A 22,417-nucleotide genomic window follows, 5' to 3' on the forward strand; every position below is an offset into this window, starting at 1 on the left:
AGTCAAATATGCTTTATTACTTATTAGCTAGTAATGTTATACCTTCTGACAAGCTGAACAGTTGTAGCAGGCGGCTGTGGAAGTCGCTACATGGCCTGCTTAGAACAAAAACAGGAATGAGAGACAGCTCTGAAAGGGAATTTTTTAGCACAGCTCAGCCATCCTACCATGCCCAAACCAAGTACTTTTATCCAGTTAATTTAGCGAATGAATCCCTCAGGGTCTCCAGCCATCTACCACTACAGCTCATTAGAGCCCAATATCCGACTTTTCATGTTGTATCACTGAAAGCACTTACACTTAAAATGTAATTAAACTTAAAACAAACAAGATCTCTTCTCCCCCCCCCCCAGCCCCGGGACCTGCCCCCACAGCCCCTTCCCCACACTGACAAAGGCATGCACCTCCACTTCGTTATTTGGGAAAACACTGCACACTTCCCCCACTGACGGCATGACATTTGCCTGACCGTTCATCCTGTGAGCAATTAGAAATCTAAATACTGGGTGTAATGCCTGGCTATTGGGATTTAAACTCACAGATCTCTTACAAACGAGTAATGCGGTAAGACTTGCTGTCCGACGAGGTGTCTTATTGAAATATCCCAGGCTGGTTTGCTTGTCACAGCTGTCGTTTCAGCCATTTGCACTTACACTGTATTGCTTTCATTACAAAAATAGAAATTTGTGTCCTAAGTGCTGTTACATTACTAATGCTAAATATTTAATTCCCCAGGGTTCTAATTATGGTTGAGCACTGGCAACACTGATTCTACTTTTTAATAACAACTGTAAAAGCAATTTGAGCATTTTTCAATTAATTAAATACATAGTGTACGAGTAACCTCTTGTCATTTTGCCCTCCAGGACCTGAGCTAATTTGTGTGGAATAAAATGTTTTGAAAATTAACTGATATACTAGTCTGATCATTGTTGTTCTATTAAATTATAGTCTGCCAAACAAGTGGTGTATAATAGTTACATACCATACTGTTTCCTTATTTATGACGGCATGGTGGTTTTTTGAAAAAACTTCTCCAGTGCATTTCTAGAGAGCACACTGGAGAGGTCTAATTAGCAGGTAAGAGATGGTCTATGTACACGAGCATCAGCAGACTTACAATGCAGTGAGTCTTCAGCAATGAAAAACAAAGCCTCTCTCCATTCTTCAGACCTCATTTTCACATTCTTTCACAGCTGAAATTTAAAGTGTTAATTAAATGACTTTCTCCTGCATCAACTCCTATGGTATTAGTTAGTAGTTTACACTTTAACACATGGGATTTGACTCAGAATATTAAAACACGCGAGTAGTTTAGAAACCAATTTTTTATCTTCAGCTTGTACAACCCAATATGAAAAGATTTGCCTGTAAGATGAGTTTGTTGGAATACATGGACAGTTAAAAATACTTAGCCTGCTCATGCAGACATCCAGGCATAAAACTAATACCTACTGCATACCTAACACAATGCTAAAATTAAAAAGTATATTTTCTGTTTATACAGCCCTAGAAGCTTAGAACACTGATACATGACAGCACCTTTTGTATCCTGGTAAGGGAAACTAACCTCTTCTTTTCCACGTCTCAACATTAAAAATAACACAAAATCAACCAGGAAGAATTAGCAAAAACCCTAAAATTTTGAATATATTTTTCCACATTTTTAATTGTAGCTGATAAATAACGTTCTTTCAGCATGTTTTTTAATAGCGTATTTTATTTTATAGTGTGCAATAATAGTAAGTCAAACATATTGCTTGAAAAGTGCTTAAGGTTTAAACATCCCAAAATATACAGGTGAAAGTTGGAAGGGTTTAGCCAAATAATTCAACAGTAAGGGCAACGTTCTACTCTGAAATCATACAAAATATGGATGACAGATAAACAGCCAGTCCAGACTGCACTACTAAGACTTTAACGCTGACAAATCATTTCAGGAAGCAAAAATGCCTTACTAATGTACACTGGTGCCACAGGCTTTCCAGGTGAAAGTTGCCTGTGACTGAATTATTGCTATTTAAAAAGAAGATTTTGGAAAAGGCATCTCCAGCCCCTGTGCTACCGTACTGGGCCTTTCTCTCTTCGCAGGGTAATGGAAATGGCAGCACTGTAAACTGGAAGCATTCACAAAAGAAGAAACAGCTCATTTCCAGTACCTTGCCAGGTTCCTGCACCCCACTCATGCTCTGGCTGCCTCTGTACACTGCTGCCACCGCTGCTCACCGCAGGGCCATGAACCTGCTCAACCTCCATGCACTTGGCACTGTTTGGGTTTGAAAGAGGTGGGGCTGTTTCTCATAGTGTTGGCCAGGCTCTGGGGTCACTCAAAGAGTCATCTGTCCCTCTGGCATTTTCCAAGACTGCCCTCTCTTTCAGGAAAGTACTTTGTGCCTGTATCTATACCTGGACACTGATAACGTGGTGCGCTAAGCTGTGTGCAGCTCAGAGCACTCAACTCTCATGGAAACCCACAGGAGCGCAGCGTACTCGGCAGAGTTCTCCACACCACGGGCCATGTAAACAAAATACACATAAAGTGAGGTTAAAAAATGTTCTGATCTTGAAACGTGCATGTTTGTTAGCTCTGCCTGAAATGCAAAATTATAACTTTAAAAAAGGAATATCAAAGATGCTTTAAAAGACATGAACTGTTAACAGGAAAGGCAGACTAACTGAACATGCTCAAACAGACATAAAATTGTTCCAATACACTGGAAAAAGAAAGGAAAAGAAAAGAAAAAGATCCTATCACTAAAAATTACAATATTGGTAATTATATCTGTTCAATAGACTTTCTGAGGACATTCATTTATAACTTGTTTGGTCACTGTGTGTTGTAATTACAAGTCTATTTTTTCACAACTTGCAAAGCATTATCATACTAGTTAAAATGAAACAAATCCTCGGCTTACATTAAGTAAGATTCCTTACTTGCACCTTACACCAAGATACTCACACACTAAGCTGCAATTCAAACTAAGCAGGAATGCATTTTAGTTAAAAAAAAAAAAAAAAAAAAACAACTAAAAAATAATCAATAAACTGCAGATTTCTTTTGGTATCAAGCAAATTAAGATTCTCAGTCAGCATTAAAACACTATTTTTTTCCAAATAAATACTAAATAGAATATACAATCACTGTCAAATAAAAGTGCTCAGGTCTTAAGCATTTGCGTGTAGAGGTATGTGTGCATATATAAAACATACCCACGGACAAATTATGAAGAACACGAGCAATGTATTACAATAATAGCTCTCTTTATTAAGAGATTTATATAGCAGTGTAAAACTTGAAGTTATCTTTACTACTATTAAAAGCTCACCAGTATCTCTAGGTGTCTGACTTCAATAAATCCTGGAAACATTCTGCTCACATACTGAGTTTTAAGGAATGTGCAGCATGTGTCAACTTCAATAAAAGCAGTACAGTTCTTTAATTACCCCATTCACCCAGCAGCTGCTTTAACTAAGTATTGTTCTGAACATGTAAAAATGTAAAATGCCCCCAAAAATCAGTCATCTACGTGCAATGACTACTCGGGATCTAACAATAATGGATATACTGAAGGACAAAAACATGAGTCATGCCAAGCCCATAATTCTCAGTGACTGACTGTAAAGCACTTATAGTCGGCATTAAGCTTTTAAAACTCTAACCCTAATCAATCATAAACAAAGAAATAAAGACCTCATGGTTATTTTTTAAATCTCAAACACTAGCACATAACTTTAAATAATTTTTCTTCTTTTTCAGATTCACACGCCATTCTTCCCAGGTAAAATATGTACTTCTGCATGAAAACAGGCTAGTACATACAAGTTAAAAAATAACAACACCTATTTAAACACAGTGGTAACATATTGCTTGCCATAAAGCAGAAAACATCCCTGTTGGCCAAAACCAAAGGTACACAAGATTCAGAAATCTGAGTGCAGACAACCTCTTCCCTTCCCCCAATGCTTATGCCCCTAAGTCTTTTCATGGTACAGGAGAACCAGCATCATCTCCCCAGGCTGTAGAGAACTTGGAAATGTACAACTTGCACACATTTATTTCAACCTTGCTGACAGCACAGCAACAAAAAGCCCATTAAAAAGAAAAAAGGCAGACAAACCGGATGCGATCAACTTGCAATCATTTTTTTGTAATGTACTAGTGAATGGGTGCCAGCTAACTAATCTTAATAGAGAACAAACCTAATTTATACACAGCAGGATGCTGTCAGATTATTTTAAACCTAATAATTATTTCTAGCAGCAAGGCAACATTACACTTTGTAGAAGTATACCCTTTGTAGAAGACATTTGCTCTGAAAAAAAAAATGTTCACGCGCTGTTTGATTAATTTGGTGGGGGGAGAAGATGGATGAACGAAAGAAACCCACCTAAAGCCGATGAAACATAACACTCTACAGAGCTAAGCAGTCAGGTGAAAGAGGATCTTTGAAAAAAGCACGGTGTTAGGAGACAGGAACCTTGCCAAATTAGTTGTTAAGCCATGTCCCTCCCAGATCTTTTTTTAAAGAGAAGTGTAAGTAACTTTGAGTAACTTTTCAGCGGAAGCTGCTATGCTGTGAAGATACTTGTTACACCGAGATGCCTTCCTCCCTTCCAAGCCAAAAGGACATCACATCTAAGATGGCCCAGTCTGACCCCAGGTGTAGCAAAAGCCACAGAAGCCTGTGAGGAATTCCTCTACCCCACCCAGCCATTTGTTCAAGCATATGCCTCTATAAAGACATTTCATCTTAATTCAAAAGATAGAAAATCAACTATTCCCTTTCTAATAATTTCTAATGATTCATTGCTTTTACTAAAAGTTTGCACCTTAGAGTTTCTCATTAGCAGATTTTTATCTCTGTATATTGTCAACACATAATGCCTTAAAAATGTTCTGCTTTGTCTGGAGTATGAAAACAGTCGTATAAAATCATCTGTCACATTACAGATGTAAAGATTATTTTCAGGAATGCATATTTTATTCAACCAAGTTTGAACTGAAGTTAAAGGAGTTAGAAAGTAACCTATATAGTACCAGTTAAAAAGGTAAACTATGTTTTGTCCAACATATTTGTGAAGAACATACATTATGTGTGGGAGCCTGATAGATTCATACTGAATGCAGCAATCACTGAAGAGTCAGGAAGTCTAGTTGAAACCAACCTATTATTTGGAGTATTTATAAGAAATAAATCTGTCTGCTCTGAAATTGTATTTTGTTTTCTTTTTAGCGCTACATAAACAGTATGACAGTCTTAACTATAGTATTTGATCATTTTAAGTGCTTGGATGTAAAATTTTACTCATCAACATAACATATTCATGACAGGTATATCTACATAAGACATATGTCATTTTGCAATACTGGTTTAACTACGTATTACCACTCAAGCAGGCAAAAAGATTATTAGGCAATCACAAGCATTTCATTAAATATTTTAAACTTGGTACTACAATAGCCCATATTAAGATAAAAAAATTTTATGAATTATGGGCTGTGTCAAAGAGCTGTGGAGGCTCGTTTCCCCTTAGTTCATGGTCCAGGGAGACATTGGACAGTCCTTTGGAGGAGGTACATCACTTCTGAACTCGGCACAGATGCCGAGAGCTCAGCCATAGCTTGACCCCAGGCTGCCGGCACAGGGCACAGCTCTCACACCTGGAGCTGCACCCACCTTCACCGCAGAGGTGCAGAGATTGGATCGGGGGCAAGTTGAGGATTTTAGAAACTATGTGGTTGGCGCTTTGCCCCCTTGAACTATGCACGCACTGAGCACTACACTGCAAGTATAGGCTAACAAGGGTAAGAAAGAGTTTGACTGAAGAGTCCAACATTTTCTCAACATACAGCAGTACACAGCCAAGTTAACTCAAAACTTGGCAGAAAAGCAATAGATTTCACACTCTGTCATATCATATCTACTTTTTTTCTTTTTTACATATAATGTTAAAATATTAGCGACTTCTAAGTTTGTGCACGTTCCCAAATCTCTTTGTAAGCCTAAGTCCTAAGACCTGCCAGGCTTCATCCCTACACATCACTGTTTTTCAGACCCACAGTTTAGGGAACAGCAGATGCAGGTTCCGTCCTGAAGGCACTGTGATATGGTAGTGCTGCTAAGGCTAAACCAGCCAGGGGAGGTGAGGCGGTTCTTTGCCTGCAAAGCAGCACCTTCTCCTTACACACCAGTTCCTTTCCAGACATAGCACATTATTTTCCTCCCTTACATATGGCACATAAGAGAAGCCAGTGCATACTTCCTCATTCTTTAGCATATGGCCAGTTAAAAGATATTGGTTGCAACACCAGCAGAGCTGGAGGTTCAGTCCTTTCTGTGACTGACCCGAGTTCTTTTCATCTAGCAGTGCCCCAAGAGGAGACATAAGCAGTGTTGCTGCTCTCAGGTTTCTGACAGATCAGCAAGCCTCTTGTTCTTTGTATGCCCAAGCCATCTGTGAGACAGGACCTACACTCCACCGCCTTCTTGCGAGAAGGGTCAGTGTTGAAGGAGCCATTTAGTGCACTGTTTTTACTCAGTACGCCTTTCAGTACTAGAGATCACTGGTACCGTTCTAATTTTGGCATGGGGAACATCAAGAGCTTGAATGCCTCACCAGACTCCAGCATCTACTGATGCAATATCAGACAGAGAAGCAGCAGTGGATGGGGTGGCCTCTCCTGCTGGAGGTGTTCTCCCCTCTTCACTAAAGGCAGTTCAGGGCACCATGTGTCAAAAACAGTTCTCCTGAAGCATGTGTTGCTTTAGGCAGCTTCTTTGATGAGTAAAGCACAACAGTGTGTTCTCCAGATAATGGAAACATTTGTACCATTCACACACCTTTACCAGACACATTTTCCCGAAATAGATGTCCTGTCATGTACACACACTCACACCATCTCTCTCCACTCACACTGTCACGCACAAGGAGTAAGTCAAAGCGCATAGGTTTATTTTATATTATCCAGTATGTCCCTGAAATGTGAATATTATACATGACAGAACTGCACAGCCTTCTAACACGTCCAATTTTTACCACATCTTAGAGATATAACTGCACCTGCTGAAAAGACTACACCAACAACAACTCCTCAACAACCCACTTGTCAACACACTACCCTTCCCAGATACGCTGTCTGTGCAGCTGGTCTGTGCATTGCCTGCCCTTTCATCAAAATGACCCAAGGTGCTAGTTAACTATTTGATAATACGATGAACTTTGGCTGAAATAAGTCTGGGTGTGCTCAGGGAAGCAGTTCAGTTTGCTTCCCTAGAAGGGGCAATAACCTCCAGGAGAGAGTGAGCAAGCAAGCATGCATGAAGCCTCCTTCTTTAACTAACACAGCTGCTGACAAAGGAGGCTGTATCTCTTACCTTCTCTGAAGTTAATCCCAGCAGTTTAAAGCAGACTTGTGAAAAAAACATGAATCTGAAGTTACTCTAAAATGCTACTCCAAGGACACATTAGTTCCACTAGAGTCAAAGTATAAGCCAGACGCAATAGGTCGAGTTCTAGTCGAAGAGATCGCAGAGAAAGTAAGAGCTAATAATTCTTAATTTGGCATAACATGACATTCCCAACAGCTTCTGTTTCTCCTTCCAGTAATTACATCTTGGCAGTGTACCTATTAAAAAAATCATTGCACAAAAGACAGTGTCTCTTGGAGAAAGGAAAAAAAAAAGCAAAGCACCTTTCTTTGTAATAGTGTCATTCTGAAAACTGAAGATGCTTTCACTGAAAGGAAAAATACGCTGATCAAAACATGAAGGGGACAAAACCTCATTCATTCCTTATTTGTTTAAGAATTACTAAAACGAAACATTTTTGCAGGAGGCTAAGGCAACAGTAATTTAGACCATAATAAATTGAGCATTGTAAGAATAACTATTCCATTGAATAAAAGAAGTCTGGCAAGAAACTTTTCACATGGCATTCAACAGACACTCAAATAAATGAATGAAGTATGCAAGCTAAATTAGTTCAAAAATAAAGACTTTCCAGAGGTTTACCATAATGACAACATTGTGTAGAAAGATACAATAGCTCTTTGTAGCCTAAAAATTGTCAGTTTTATTTTACAAAGATGACTTCCAAAAGCATCTCGTCATGACAATCGAGTTTTGAGGAAAAAACAACCTGTCATTTGATAAATAGATGAAATTAACTGTCATTAAAACCACTTAAGCACTCCTCCTTCCTGTTATCCTTCTCATCTCGGCAGTAACTGATAAGAAGATTTCAGGGAGGCTCAGTCATTGATGGCAGGATCTAGAAAAGAAACAATTTTGCATACAGTTATCATTCGCATTCACAGCTTCTAGTTATTCACTAACCTGCACTTAATTGGCTTCCTTCTGCCACTGGCATGAGCACAATGGACCATCTACTTCATACAAATCACCACTCACCGCTGCAATTACACCTCATACCATGAAAATATTGTAGTGGTTGCATCCTATCACGTTAATAGCACATACAAAGGTAACATTAACAAGGTCCTGTTACCTACCAACTATGAACTGCTAATACCAGCCAGTGCATTAGCCAGTAGGAACCAGACATTACTCATTATCATGCAGCTCATTACTTACGGGACATGGTTGAGCTTGAAACTGGTAGATTTCTCTGTAACTTCTGGAAAATATACCACTTGTCCACAGAAACATACCACCAAAATAAGTGAAGGACCAGATGCAATGGCTACAATAGAATTAGCAAAGAGGAAAACTACAACTGCATCTTTTTCCAAAAAACATTATCCAAGATTTTGTTTGGCTAAGCAAGCAGCTTCTTTAAGACAAAAGGAGGGGCATGGATTGGTCAAAGAAAAAGACCTGAGCCTTGCATAACCAGACTAACTCCCATGCATCCCCAGAAGACTGTGTGCATGGCAACCCCACTTCCAACATACAAAGTAATTAATTGTATTCCCACATTAAAGCTACCATGGCACACCTCCACCTTGGCAGATTTCTAGCTGGCTTTAATCTTTTCCATCTTCCACATGCCAGGTTCCTCACACCAACTGGCCTGCAGTGACAGCTGAGTTTTTAATGCCACGAAACACCTTGATGCAGATGGGTTTTGCCCTTTCTTCCACCTTTTGCTAGACTATACTGCCATTTAGTCACTACGCTGATGCAACAACTACACTTTCTTCTACTGCACTGCAGCTGTACATCTACTGATGTGACAACGGGAAGCGAGTGTCTACATCCCTACAGGAATGTAGATGCTTTTTTGGTTAGCAACTTGCATCCTTCCTCAAGCCGAGGACAGAGCATATGGTCCTTCGAAGGGACATCAAAATAAATATGACAGGTCAGTGCAATCATCATACCAAATGAATTCAAATGATGCCATATCTAAAATGAAATGTGTGCACATAATAAAGATTCAAATGACAAAAAAATCCCCTACCCTTTATCCCTCTCTGAATTATTTATCAATTCTGCAACTCCAGCTGTTGCCACTAGCCCAAGGACATTACTTCATTTGGGGAATGACACTTCAAATTAACAGAGAAGTTAATAAAACAAAAAGGGGACACTGTGGACCCTCCTTAAAGGCCACAGCAAAGCATAATACATCTTTTCCCAGAATTTAGAAAGGAAAATAATCAACAATCAATTTAGTTCATCTTTCTCAACTTGTTTCCATAATTCCAGACACAGTTTTCAACACTCATGCATTAAATCAGCCACGCCTTTTTAACCATTGCACTTAGTCAAGACTCAAAGCATCTTGGATCCACCTCATTTTTTGAGGGTTATCTCCCTCTAACAGTTCACCATAAACCATATGCCACCATACCGAAGACTCTGTGATACTATCGGCACTCAAGTTAGTGAAAGCTTTTAGTACATAATATGGTCATGCCAAGAAAATGTGAATAGTCTGCATATATGGAATTGCTTTTGATAAAAGCTAAAAAGAAACAACAACTTCAACATGCATAGTTTAGGGCACAAAGAATTGGTTTCACCTAACCAGGACATTTAGATTAGCAAATTCTACATAGCACTGTCTGCCCACTTATGGACTGCTCTGATTCAGGTTCCATCACATATTAGTTCTTAGATTTTAAACAAAGAAATTGAGGGGTGGGGAGTAGGGGAAGGCTTGGCCAGTTAGCATGATTTCCATCACCTACTTTTACATGCCCTCCCGACTTCCACACCCCTTCCATCAACTAAAACAAGTTCATAGTTTATCTGTAGAGCAGAGAACAGAGAGGTGAAATAAATAGGGAAAAAAAAGGAAAAAAAAAAATTAACCACTGGGTTTGGTTGCCACCTTATTCATAGTGGAATTTGACAATTAAATAGGTATAGAGATCTGAACTGTTACACAAAAACACCCACACCATTAACATTGCACCACCTTCCCACTACAAGAAGGTACTTAGACACTGCCTTCATGTCAGGCCTGAAATGAACTGAAATGGGTCAAAATTTGCAAGTCCCCAAGTGTCAAGGGACATACGACCTCTAAATATTAGCCCTTCATGATTTATCAACAGCCTCTTCTCTGCCACAAAGGATATTACTCTGTTCTTACCAGTAACCTTCATTTCACAGTGTTTTCTGCTTTTACTTTTACCTAATTGAACAGCAACTGGGTTTATGTTCTGCTCCTAGCAGATCCCAAATGCCACAAGAACTTTTAACTGATTAATGATTTGGGATTGTTGTTTGTTTTGTTTTGGGTTTTTTTTCCTCCTCCATAGTCACCTGAGAGTGGACTAGCAATTGTAGCGGTTCTAACACTAAAAGGGGATGTGTGATGAAACTTAAGAGCTTCTAAGTTACCATCACCAGAAATCTCCGGTATCACCCACAAAGCTTCCAAGCCGTTTGTCAGCTTCCTGCAGCCTAGAATGCACTATTTGCCATTAGTGCCAAGCACACAGTTCAGGCCTGAACCAGAATGCCAGGCAGGCAGGTATTTAATAAGCAAACTCATCTTTGGGAAAGGCAGCAAAGCAAGAGATGCTACCTGTCTTGCAAGTGAAACAAGGCAATGTCTTGCAAGCAGAGCCCACTTTGGTTTAGCTGTCAGCACTACCTCCAGCAGCATCAGCTTTTGTTCAGTTTGGTACCACTGAGCTCATGCAAGTGTTATTCAGGAAAAGGAGATTAGTTAAACCAAACATTTATTTGCCCTTCAGTCTGCATCAGAACTGGCACCCAGCCCTGAACAGTCTCCCTCTTCCTCGCTACTGTGGGAAAGCTACCGAAAGAGGACCTTCCCTTCCCATCTCCTACTGTTGGCCAAAGAAACAAAAGGTACAGAAACAAAGAGAACAGGCAGAGAACTTGGGATGTGTCAAATATCACTGAGTTGAACCTTAATTTCCAACAGCCCCAAATTCTCCTGTTGTCACTGCTATATATTTGAGGTTATTACTCCCTCACCATTAATGATTCTCCAATATTTTGCGAACCCCATGTGTTATGCACAAACCCCCTACAATTATTTACAGTTGTAACCCGCTCAAACGTACATCACATCACATTTTTCTGAAAATTAACAAACTAAACACAGCAACTCATCTCACATTCCAGGCTTGCCATTTAACTCTCAATGCCACAGGTTCTCAAGTGCCTCCTGAAATACTTTCTAACTGTGCTAAAGGAATGACATTTGAAAAAAATCACCTGTGTGGATAGGAAAACATCCTTCTGAAGATTTTCACAAGCTAGTTGGATGCAATTGAAGTCAGTCCTCAGAAAATAAGGAAAGTCGTCTTCGTGCCCAAACGTGCTCACTAAATGCTTCTGGCTATGACATTATTTCATAATTGACATATTATACACAAACACCTCAAGAAAATATCTTTTTCTGTATGTCTGGATTACACAGTTATTTATATCCAGTGCTTTTGTAGAGCCCTCCCAACGTTGCACAGTACTCTCGAATATGACAAACTGATCCTTTCAAATGATAATTTTTTTTAGCATTCCATATTTTTTATGTTAAAAAAACTGTACCTCAACATGGTCTTTAATCTAATCCTTACCCTGAACAACTGAAGTACATCCGTATTAATCTATCAGATGCTTTTCCACACCACACCTATGGCACTGCATAAATTACTGTAATTTAAATGAATTACTGCTTGAAAATTCTCATTTGGTACGAAACATGCAGTGTTACAAGGCACCAGAAGGAAAAATGTGCACTACGGTAACTAAGTTTTATAACACAGTATATCTAGTTCTCATAAACCAGCTATTCTAAATTGTTAAAGGACAAGAATATTAGACCGATCACATAGAACACACATCAATATGCCCAAGAAGTCAATAATATGAAATTACATCTACAGTTTATTTAGATACATTTCCATCCCCATATATGCAGAATCCACTTTAAAAAAGGCCATTAGGCTGGCTGAACAATATTATTGCAAAAGATGTTAACACCAATAGTAATTCCATCTTTGCCCTGAAAAACTTGCATTTTTCCCTTTAAACGTCTGATCTACTGAAACACATTGAAGAAAAAGAACTTGGGGAAAAAAAAAAAAAACAAACAGAAAAAAACCACAAGTTCTTTTGTTACATTATTCTGCGTATTACTACTGTTTAAGGATGACTTGTTTAAGGCTTCACATTTCAACTACCTAACAGTAAAGAATGAAAAGCTTCTTGCTACAAGCTAAAAAGAAAGTCTTTACCATGCTCCTTGAAGAGCTCATTTTCACATTACTCAGGCTTCATTATGCTGAATCAATATTCGTTTAGTCACTGGGGTTATTGACATATTTTAAAATAAAAGTATACCCTTCAGCTACTGCACTCATTACGGGTAATTTGTCTTGTCAGGGAGCAGGGAATATTATCCCAGTCTTTCAGGGGCTGACAGCCCATGGAAATACCTCCCCTTGGTTACAACTGTAAATAATTTTAAGGTAAAATATTGAAAAATCAATGACTGTTTCCTGCAATCTGTCACAAACAAATCAATCATAATCTGCACAGCCAGAGAGTATGATTTGAAGGAGATGAGAGCAGATGTAATTCTTGGCTGGAATCTCTCATTTCAAAATCACTTCACATAATGGTGTCATCATTTAAACACTTAACAGTCACTGCAACTGCCACTCATAACATCTTGTTGGACAAAACCACAAGGAAGAGGAGGAGAAATGCCATTGCTGTTATGTAAACAAACACTTTATTTAAATGGTTGCAACATTAGCAAATTTCACAGATATAACAGCTAGGCTTGTCCCTCCATGAAAGTCCAAGATACTTTTCTTTCTCAATGGAAGATTGTCTATAAATCAGCCTCTCAAAACACAAAGCATTTTAAAACAAAACTAGGCTTCACAAAAGGTGAGCAAAAGTATCTGGTACTAATACTATTTCTAAAAACATTTCAATTTCATTCACTCCAAATTGCTTATAACAGAATTACACATTAAATTCTCAAGAGATTAAGAAAGAATTGTCTGAGGTACCTTTGTCTTTTTAAGAGCAATAAGGATTTCAGTGCTTCTTTGTCCTCGACATATTACATTTCGCATCTAATTTTCATTAAGCACACACCGACTCAACTTTAGTGTAGGTAACCACTGCAGAGTACAGGGGAAAGTAAGCCATAACCTACATAAACTAATTGATAATATATTTTCAACTTGCACTCAGAGAGATTAACTGTTTTATATGGAATTACATTTGTATAAAGGATCAATTTATACATAAAGAATTAACTACTGCACAGTCAAAATGCTATAAACTGATCTTTGTAAATGTGAATCATTTGTGTAAAACTAATCTATTTTTATAGAGTAACACTAATGCTTGGACTAAAATTATTTCCTCATTTGTTCCCCCACTTCACCCCAAACTACATTTTCACCCTGACACTACAGTGTTTGAGAGACTTCTGTGCAGATCAGTCAAGACAAAAAAGCAGCAGACAGGATGAAATTGTTGTGCAACTGCAACTGTGGGCCTAAGCCTGCATTCCTTGCACAAACAAAATTCACAAATGGTCATGGGGTGTTCCACTCTGGAGTCTATAATTTGAGCTCTTAATCTTTAATGTGCAGAGCCCGTTATCACATATTCATTTTAATCACATTAACCTTACCAACTCATATTTCTGGATATTTGTCTCACAACTGTGAGACTAAGGAAAAAAAGCAATCAAAAAGAAGAAATTATTTTCTCTTTTCTTGAAATAAGAAATCCCTTAATACTGTTTTTTAAAAATGAAAGAACAGGGCATATTGTACATCTAAATAAACCTCTCCAAGGTTTGCCTTCCTTTAAAGCAGGCTTTATGTCTCTTTATCTTCTACATGGAAAACACACATCTCTAACTCTTTACTGATACACATCAAAATCACTATTGTTTGTAGCAGCTGGACAGATTCTCTTTCTTAGCAAAATAAACTACTAAAAAAAAAAGAAACTAAAGTCTTAGCCCAGAAGAAACAGTTACTGCCTTAGAGGCTAACTAAGTGCAGGAAAACTGCAAATACCAGCTGTGAAGTGAATCAGCTTATCCTGGGGAAAGGCCACTATTGTGAAAGGAAGCAGGAGGAGGCAGAGGGTGAGTAATCACTAAAACCAAAAGTAGCTCCTAGAAATGACTTGCAGTACCTCACTTTTTCCCTGGATGAGATCTATAATGAAGCCATCCAATAGAGAGACAGCCTCAGGATCATCAGCCCTTTTAAATCTCCTCAGTGGCCAACCAACACTCACAGAGGGAAGACCCTGCTTACTACATTAAGCCATTCTGGGAAGGAGAAGCAGTGTGCCATACTGAATGTGTCAGCATCTTTCCCTAGTGCCATTCCCCTGAGCCAGGTTGTTATTTCTTGTGACAATCACCTAATTAGGTGGGTCAAGAATCACAGAAGATAGAAGAGATCCATTCTTCCTACATGCCAGTTATCCTACTTGTAAAAATGAAGGCAATGACTCTTCCTCTCCATTGTAAGGCACTTAATAAATGTTAATAATAATAAAGTCAGTCACATCTCCCAGACAACACTGTCAGATCTTTTCTTGCAATATTTGAGAACTATTGGGCTCAGGAGGGAGCTCCCACAAATTCCAGACAGAAAAAGACTCGCAAATTCCATCCTTGGACACAAGAGGTCACAGAGGGCTACACCACAGCAGACATTTCACAACCGCTCCCCGACAAGGGAAGCCCTAAGAAGAAAGGGCAGCACATGCTGCAGCACTACAGATGTTTATGGAGAGTTCATGGTTCAGCACAGCAAGTGCTATTTTCTGCTGGACAAAGCATTAAGATGCCGTAACAGCTAAGAGGACTGTGAAGTCTTTCTGGTTAAGAAGTTGAACTAGCTTCAATTTTTTTGAATGAAAAGGTATTATTCTTCATTCCATCTTTCTCAAGAAACAAAAGAACTACAGGTTATGGAAAGAGCTGAAAAAAGAAGACACTGGCTTAAAAAAAGCTAGTAGCATTTCCTGTAGTACCCACCTTCTCAATTTACTTCTCTCACTCATAAAGTTCATTTAAGCCACTAGTATATATTCATTTATTTAACGCAGCTCCATGTGACGCAGCTCCACGTGATCACTGAACAATAAAGCAGTGCAATATTACATCATGCAATATTACTGATATTACACTATTATCGATACTCTACCTAATTAAGTTTATAAAGTCTTCATGTTTGGGTGTTACGGAAAGAAGAATCCTGCTTTGAAATAGCTCCTGCCTTCCAACTCTGTTCTTCCCTTCTTCAGCATTGCTTAGACCAGTCTCACTGAGCTCATCTGGAGAGGACAAAAAAAAAAAAAACAAACCAAAACACAAACAAACAAAAAAAACCCCACACCTTATTACAATGCTTGTCATCTGCACCACATGATTTTCTCAACAGAAACAGGACTAAAGCTAATGTACCTGGAAACATTAATTCCACATTTTGTTAGAGACAGAACCCAGTACCACAAAGGAAAGCACCACTACTGTAATGCCTTGCTTAATGAATCAAAACATACACAAAACAAATTACTTACCATTAACTCTAAATAGGACTTAATATGGTTAAAAAGAGCTGCAAGCCCAGATGCGTTTTGGCTTTGTATGAGATCTCTTCCTGTACTCAGGTGGGTACAGGATAGGATGGACTGCTGGATTCATTTTCCTCACCGTGGACCTTGCTGCTGCTTCTCTTGGGTGCATGCTATAAAGGCAAAAAATGGACATATGAAGAATGGGAAAATGGATAAAAGATAGTATTTATCACTAATTTAGACAGCAGGTTTCTCTTACAAACAAGGATTACAGACTAATGCAAATGTTTCTTCACCCATTGATCTAGCATGTTTGCTAAATCCCACAGACACTATGTTAGTACCACATCCCACTGGATGGTGTTCAATTCTGCGTTTTCTGAGAGGCACACCACAAACAGGTGCCTATGGAAATCAAAGATCTGTGGAACATGGAAATTTAATGACATTTAGCTAATGCATCAGTAATAGCATTAATAACTTGCTTTTGCTCAAAAGTACAGCAGCCTAATAAATGATATGAGTATGGATACCAATTTGAATCTGAATATTTCTGAGAAAAGCAGAGGGTTCCAATGGGGTAAACAGAGGCACAGAGGTTACATGAACAAATCTAGGTCATAGGATGTGTCAGAAACTGAATGAAAAAAACAAGCCCAGGATTCAAGACTCCTAGTCCCTTCCCTACTACTAAGTCTTCCCATCCCCTTCTCAGCCAGTATAAAGTCTCTCAGCCATTCTGCAACCTCCTCTCACACAACTATGTGGATAACCTCGGTTTAAGTTTTACTTCAGGACACAGTAGCACAGTTTATACCACAGAGAATATCAACTGAATTTTAACTGAAGCAAGAAATTAAATACTGAAATAAACTGAACAAAAAAAACCCAAAAAACCAAAGAGCAAAAAATACCTTAAAAATAAGTTTTGAAACCTAGGGTCTATAGAGCTGTCCTCTTCCCAAGAGACATTCATGGAACCTAATGCCTACAGAAGCTGGGACAGGGTAAGGTCCTCCCTAGACAGCAGCCAGGAAGTCAGCACAAACAAAGTAATTCTTGCACCATCAATATTATAAAGACGTTGTAGGCACCTTTTCATAATGACAGAGTATTCTTAATAAAAGCTTCAAGCAGGTTTTATAGCTGCATATTATCCAATGAAACCAGTAATAAAGAGCACTGTAGCATTATTTAGTACAACTCCAATACGCCAAGAGTCACAACCTCAGTTTTATTTATCACGCAGGCTAAAATGTTAGTTCTTGGCTTTACAGTAGCAGCCAAGCCTGTAGCTATTTTAGCCCAGCACACTGCCATCTGGATATTGATACTTTGCTACGAGATATGAAAGAAGAGTCATAGTTACCTAATACAGCTTAATTGAAAACAAAGGACCTACATATTAGACCATGCATTATTCTATACAAAATTAAATCTGAAGGGCATGAAAAGTTCTGTAGATGTCAGCAAAGAATATTTCAGAGGTAAATGCTAGGTTCTTGATCTGCAATAGAAATGCTGAGAAATACTGTGAAAAAGATGTGCTTATGAAAGGAAAAAGCCAGTTCTTGCTCTGTTGGTGGAGGGGGGGGGGCAGGGGAAGAGCTCAGGAAGATGCATCTCCTTTGGGAAGAATAGGAGAGTGATCAGTCACAAGTTTATTAGTATAGTAAAGCCTCTGTAATGATGATCTGCATACACCTTGAAAGGTCTGACTGGCTTGCTTTTTCCCCCTCAAACAATCATTTATATGGAGAGAAAAGGAAAAAAAAAGTATTCTGACTCTACAAATACATTCACTTTAATCTGCAGAAAACAGCTTCAAGAATCATTTGCATCTGCATTATCCACATTAAGGAACAGAAACTAAAAAGCTTTAATATTAATAAAAATCAGAAATTATGAACTGCTAAAAAGAATTCTTTGGGTGTAAGGCTAGAAAGGCGACCTGGCTTTATTTTTCTCCTCAGAGAGGTAATGCTAAGCTCTCACAAATACAATCATAAGGACTGCAAATATAAGTAGATAAAACACAAACCCTTTTGAACACAACACTGCTAAAAGTCACCCACCTCTACGGGAGCTCCCACCACACTGCACCTGCAGTCAAAAGGGAATTTGCCACCATATGGAAAGCTACAGGCACATGCGTATCCCATAAAATGGCACGGGGAGCCACAGCCATCCTTCCCACTGAGGTGCTTCTCTTTCACAGTAAGGGGCCGGCTAACAGTAGATGTGGCTTGCTTTAAGTGAAAAACTTGTTTAGACATGAAAGAGAGCAGTTTTTCATTTTTTCCACTAAAGTCAACCATTAGGAGAGTCTATTTTCTGCATATGCCCGTGGAACTGTAAGCAATATAAACCCTAAAGACATTCTTAACTTAGTCTATATTATGCCAACAAATTCAAGCAAATAGCACTATTTAAGTTAATTACAGGAAACTTCAAGGAAACTGAAACACAGTTTCAGGTTCTCCCATGATACTGTCAAGATCTTTGGAGTTACATGTTCAATACAATAACTATGTGCTTGAAAGGCTTGCCAGCTGCACTTCTGTGTATGGTTTTATTCCACATACTAAACAGGTTTGCTGATGCAACTTAAAAAAAGGACTGAGACTGATAATCAGGTTTCTTTTAGCAGACAGAAAGTGATTTTACATAGAAAGGCTTGCTGAGAAAAACAAAAGTCTAAGCTACCTAATACCCAATTGCTAGACATAGAAGAGTTATTCTAGGTGTTCGCAAGTTTACACCTCAGTCTCAGACTGCAAACACAGTGAGTGCTAACAAGTAGAGTGTTGGGCAAAGTAAGTGCAGGCAGAAGATCAACAGAGAAGTTAGGGGTGTCTTGCAGAGCTCTTCCCAAGACCATTCACCTAGAGCCATCGAACGTGGGCACTTCCACTGCAAGCACTGACCCTGTAACTCCAGGCACTTCATTTTAGAGAAGCCAACAGCAACATGCACATGAGTAAGTGCCTGCAGGAAATCGTCCCTAAGTTTTATGGCCGATGCTTCAGCCAATATTTCAGATGCACTGCTTTAGCTCTCGCTCAGCTAATAATGTATTGATTCAACACGGAAAACCACAAGCCCCTCCCTCCTCTCGCACACCAATTAGTTTTACTTCCATGGTGGTGCGAAGGTGAGAAAAGGAAATTTTTTTCTCTTCATGCTTAATTAAAAAGATAAATATTCATATATATTTATTTTGTTCCGAGTTGTTAATACTTTAAAATACACTGTATAAAACATCTCTTAGCAGATGTTTCCAGCAGCAATTTCCACCACCATCTGACTCTTAGTATTTGGTTTATAGGGACAGCTTTAAACAGAACAGAGAGTATCTGAGGGGGAGATATTTTTTTTTTTTTAAAGAGGATCCCTTTTAACATCACATATAGATCTCTTGATAATATATTCACAAATTGAAGTGGAGAAACAAATTATTCAGTAAGTGTCTAAGGTCAGGTATTCTGATAAAGAAATATCAAAAAGGTTTTGAGAAAACAGCCTCCTTCTCATCTACCCCTGTAAAAAGAAAAAAAAAAAGTTGAAATGATCTCTAATGCATCTCCCTTCATAATTCATGCCGAAAGATGACATTTTCTCAGGATCTTAATTAAGATAATGATGAACACCTGTGTCGGCATTCTTTGGCAAGACAGCATTATCCATCATAATCTTTTAAGTACTCTCAAAAAAACCCCAACCAAATCGTATGACGGAACCAATCTGTTGCCTCTCCTTGCACTAAGTTGTACATCTCAGACACACACGAGAACGATTAGATCTTTAAAGACTGCAATAAAAGCAGGATCGTTAGATTTTAAAGTTTCAACAGAAAGTAGCTATTAAAGTAATTAAATTAAGGTGTATCATATCCAAGATACCCAAGTTTAACTCCATCCATTACAAGCCACCTGCAACTGAACAACTTACAGTTAGAGCCTACCAGTGGCTGTACTTTTAAAATATAGTTTGCTGTTATTTTCAAGATCACTCTGCCTCTTTTTCCCCTCCCAGAAAGAAAATATTCACAGCTGATCCCTATTACATGTTCATGCACTGATTTATTAAGCTATTTTATGCTATACGATGTATGTTTGCACACCCTAAATGAAATTATGCAAATGAAAGCAGTGTAGAAAAACAAATATGCAGGTTCAAATATTGCTACATTTTGGGTCACCACATTTTGTACAGTCATCTCAAATCCAAGTTCCCCTCATGTCAAAAACACTACTAGAGTCCCACTACTAAAGTAAGCAAAGACCATTCTAAACAGCTTTGCAGGACCAGCCCATCAGACCGAAGGCTATAAAAATAGTGACTTTAATTACTTATTTATACAGGCTGAATTTAAATTCACAAGCCTCAATTTAAATAAAATGAAGAGCGCACAGCCAGCCTATAAATCCTACCCATCATTAAGTAGGAATTGAATGGTAAATGTTTCTTCTATTGCATTAATGGTTTTGATTCCAGGAAGTTATGACAAAAATATATAAAGTACAGAATTTTACTATCATTTCTCCGGCAGCTGCAAAGCAGACAAACACTTGATACCAAGAACTTATCCATACCTTCAAATGTACGTACCTTCAGAAAAAATGAAGAAAAGCAGAAAATGTATCCTCAAACCTCATATTTGTTAACAGAACTGATAGAACTACATAAACAAGAGCCTTGAAACGAACTTCTCATTTCCCTTTAATCAAAGGCTGAAAAGTCCTATAAAGCAGATTAGTCTTAGGCTTTCACATTTTAATATGCTTCTATCAGAGGAAAAAGTTGCTGTGACTAGTCATTCAGTAGAGCTATCAATGTGCAAATAAAGCAGAAAATAGAGACATCCTTAAGAAATGAGTCTCAAATTTGATATAAAGTGAAGGTGACAACCACAGCAATAGAACTATAAAGTAAATGTTTCAATATCTTGAAGAATTATCTACAGTTCTTTTAAAACTGCAAAGAATATAATAGTGGCATAATGTAGTGAGAATGTTGGTTTGATAGACACTTACAATCCTGATGGCATAAGAGTCCTATCACTACCATTTATTAATCAGCTCTGGTATTATGTTGCAATGCATGAAAGTATGCATGAACTCACCAGTTTCCAAAATGTACGCCTACAGAAGCCAGATTAGTAGAACATCAGAAATAAAGAGGGTAATTTTACATGACATGAACCTTACCTCCTCCTCAAAAACGTTAGATGCCATGGGAAGATGGTTAGAACTTCAGCCTCTCCCCTACAAAGAAACGGGGAAGGAAAAGCGGTTACTTATTCTGCTCACTTATAAAATGAATGTTAAATATATAAAACTTTACCAGATGATCCCTCACTCCTCGAACAAGGGGTGTTGTCAGAGGATTATGACAGAAGCACTTTTGACTGGAAACAGAAATGCCGTGCTTTAAAGCAATAGCTAAAATTAACCGAGGGACAAATATCAGTGACACCGTGCAGCTGAAAACTGATGAAAGTGCACACCTGTGTGGATTGAGCATGTAAGAGAGCGTGCAATCCGGTGTTAGACCCTTCCCCGTTACCGGGGGCAGAACCCACATGGATTTCAAAGCAAATTAAGAAAAAAAAATAAGAGATAAATTTAAAAAAAAAAGGGGGGGGGGGGGGGAGAAAGGAGGGAAACGCCAGACAAAGCGCTGTTCGACAGCAGCACCGAGGAAGGTGCCGAGACTCACCACGGCTCGCCGGGCTTCCGTACGCCGCTCCCGCGGTCGCCGCCTTACTGCGGGGCCCGGCGCGGACAGACGCCGGCCCCAGCCCCGGCCCCGGCCCCGCGACCGCGGCCGACAGCGGCTCCGGCGCCGGCGCCTCCCCCGGAGCGCCCGCCCGCCCGCCGGCCGCGGGGCCCGGGCAGCCGGCACGGCCGCCGGCCGCGCGCGGAGCAGCGCCGAGGCCCGCCCGGCAGGGGGCGCACCAGCACGGCGGGGCAAGCGCTGCCACCGGGCCCCGCGGCCCCGAGGTCCCGCCGCGCCGCTGCCGCCCCGCTTCCTCACCTCGCCTCGCCTCGCCTCGCCGGCCGGGGCCGGCCCGACCCGCAGCCGCCACGGGACGGGCTGAGCCGAGCCGAGCCGAGCCCGGCCGGGTCGGGTCGGGAGGCCGCCGCCTCGCCTCGCCTCGCCTCGCCCCGCAGCGCCTCCGCGCGCCGTCCTGTCAGCGCCGCCTCCGGACTCCCCAGCAACCGCGCCGCGTGCCGCCACCGCCCCTCCACACCCCCTCCCCCCCGCGCTGAAGGACAGTTCCCCAGGCCAATGGAAGAAGGGGAGGACCCACTGCCGGCGGCAGGACGACCAATCATGTGCCGGGAAGGGCGGGGGCGAGACCGGCGGGGCCACGGCCTGCTGGGTAGTGTAGT

The 22,417-nt window shown here is 39.8% G+C and overlaps 1 long non-coding RNA gene across 3 annotated transcripts; it reads right to left on the minus strand.

Annotated features, from left to right (window-relative positions):
- Positions 1–2,771: 2,771 nt before the first annotated feature.
- LOC142036743 (uncharacterized) lies at positions 2,772–22,251 on the minus strand. 3 transcript variants are annotated; one of them, XR_012652223.1, is made up of 6 exons: positions 22,059–22,251; positions 21,230–21,286; positions 20,631–20,762; positions 16,023–16,189; positions 15,647–15,776; positions 2,772–8,271 (listed from the first exon to the last, which is right to left on the minus strand). It is a non-coding gene; the product is annotated as an uncharacterized LOC142036743 (long non-coding RNA). The 3 variants fall into 3 exon arrangements; XR_012652221.1 differs by lacking the exon at positions 20,631–20,762 and having other exon boundaries at positions 2,775–8,271; positions 22,059–22,249; XR_012652222.1 differs by lacking the exons at positions 20,631–20,762; positions 22,059–22,251 and adding an exon at positions 21,741–21,760 and having other exon boundaries at positions 2,775–8,271.
- Positions 22,252–22,417: the final 166 nt, after the last annotated feature.

The sequence above is a fragment of the Buteo buteo genome, chromosome 11 (assembly GCF_964188355.1).
Source record: "Buteo buteo chromosome 11, bButBut1.hap1.1, whole genome shotgun sequence".
NCBI lineage: Eukaryota > Metazoa > Chordata > Aves > Accipitriformes > Accipitridae > Buteo > Buteo buteo.